Here is a 2,478-nt window from a genome sequence, read left to right on the forward strand (position 1 = left end):
TCCCATTGGTATATTGGTAAAATTAGTATAAGCTTCCCATTGGTATATTATACGTCTATATTAATTGTCTTATTTATGTAAATTTATTTTAAATCGGTGAAAATATTTCTCTCTTTTAACCTTTAGTTGATTATAAAATTATTTCAAAGTTGGTATTAATTCATTTTTCATTACTACTACCGTTAAGAGATGGTAATTAACTTCAAATTAAGAAAATTAAAGGTACTTGAGAGTAAGTTGAAAATAGAAAATAGAAGAAATTTGAAAAAAATGAAATAAAATTTGTAATTAAAGGCCTGTGGGTAATGCCTTATTAATATTAAAGAACATTCAATTGTACACTGAGAAAAATATTCAATTGAGTTTATTTAAGATCATTGAAGTCAAAAAGAGTTGTTTTTTTAAGCAAGTAAGAAAAGTCAATAAGTGATTGTAACAATGAACAATTGTAAAAACATCAAGGTATTACAATTAGTATACGAGAAAATCCAATATTGCAACTAAGTTGATTGTCTAAATGGCGTTCTAGTTAATTGTTTTTTTCAATACATTTATTCTAAGCAGAACATTAACGAACATTCAATTTTACACTGATACTGATACACAGAGTTTAATCACAATCATTCAAGTAGTTCCGAAAAAACCCGAAAAAAAGTGAAATAATTTTGAGTGTATGAAAAATAAGTGTATATCCATAGCTACTTGAAGACACCTAGATGCCATTATTTGAACTATTGTTTAATCATATAATAAATAAGGATTTACCTTTTTCCAAAATCCTTCTCGTTATAATCAATTTATGGAAAGCGTTCGGTGATTTTAGTGACGCACGATTTTTACTTTTTTTCTATTGTTTTTTACGGAACAAGTAAACATATTAAATTCACATTTCAACAAATCACCTTCACACTCCGTCGTAAACCTGCCGACTGCCCTACAGTCTCCTTTAATAATGTTGATCTTACCCCTGTCGAACAGATCCGCTACCTTGGACTACATCTAGACAAACGACTTACCTGGAATCCTCACACAGGACTGAAAAGACAGCAAACTGCACATCGATTTCGATTATTACAGCACTTACTGGAAAAACTGTCTAAGCTTCCAATTCATTAAAAAAGACTGATCTACATGACTGTAATAAGGCCAATCTGGACATGCGGAGTTGAGCTTGGGGTTCCAAACCTTGGAAATCCTCTCTTATCTAATCCTTACAATTCAAAATCCTTCGTAAAATCTTCAATTCTCCATACTTTATCACAATTATACAAAAAGGCCTTAATACCCCATATGTAACCGATCTAACCTGAACCAAATATCATTCCTTAATGATACTTGGTATATATTATACTACACCCTAACTCACGAGTTTCTAGCCTTGCTTCTTAAGTTACCTGAAAAGAAGATGGCCACTAGAGCTGCTAATGTAAAACGTTTCTAGAGTGCTACCAATGGGTAGTTCCTCTACTCGTTTGTTTCACTCCATTTTGATCTTACATCAAATTTACTTGATGTGTTTGTATTTAAAATAAATACAGTTGTAAATAGCAATAAATAAATTTTTAAAAAATCACATTAGATTTCAACTCAATATACATTGTCACTTAATACAGGTATTTTTACACATTTGCCAAATGACACCAATGCCGAATACTTTTTTTAAATGTAAAGTTCATATTTTTATGTAATTAGCGTTAGAAACAAAAAGGAGATCAACCAATATTTACTTGGGTTCTCATAGTTATTGAAGGGTTAAGTTGTCAATTTTATCGAAAACGTTTTCATAACCTCCTCAAGGGTAATCAACCTTAAATATGAAATTTTAGTTTATAACTTTTCTTTCTTGAGCTAGATTTTTCATATAAACACAGATTATTTTGCGCGACATGTTTATCAGGGGACCTCAAAATTTACTTTTCGTTGAAAACTCAGATTTCATTTTCCTCACGGTCGCAATACACCCCCTTACTACCTACGGTATATATGTAAGTGTTAATAAAAAGTGATCTGGAAATGAATCAAAAAATGAATAATGTTAGTGCATGCTTCCAAGTAAAATGACTTTTACAAAAATATGGCAGAGTTACTGTTTAATAAAATAAACAGAAAGATGATCTTAGCCATGACTTACACAGGATGTCTTGATGAATGATCTTCGAAATTAATAAATGAAATGTTGAGAACTGCGGTTGGAGAACTGGAAGTGGAGAAGAATTAATTATGCCAGTTGTATCCAGGTTGATCAGTTTAAAGCATTCCATTAGGTTCCTCCACAAAGTTCTCTTGTCCGATCGGGATTAACATTTGAACTGGTCCAAGCGTTTCACCTAAACTCGTATCCAACTTATGCAATACTCTTCTCTTGTATGTTTATTAATCTGTATTGCCCATTGTGGTTAAAATCTACATTATTCACAAAAAATACAACGGCTCTCTTTCCTTGGTTTATGTTGCCAAATATCTGTTGAATTATATATA

At 31.2% G+C, this 2,478-nt stretch overlaps 1 protein-coding gene across 1 annotated transcript in view; it reads left to right on the top strand.

The window, feature by feature from the left end:
* The window catches only part of LOC106678461 (protein Skeletor, isoforms B/C), a 178,689-nt gene that overhangs the window by 123,615 nt on the left and 52,596 nt on the right, over nt 1-2,478 (top strand). The window lies entirely within an intron of this gene.

Source organism: Halyomorpha halys, unplaced genomic scaffold (genome assembly GCF_000696795.3).
Source record: "Halyomorpha halys isolate HHAL.00 unplaced genomic scaffold, Hhal_1.1 Scaffold144.1, whole genome shotgun sequence".
In the NCBI taxonomy this organism is placed as follows: Eukaryota; Metazoa; Arthropoda; class Insecta; order Hemiptera; family Pentatomidae; genus Halyomorpha; species Halyomorpha halys.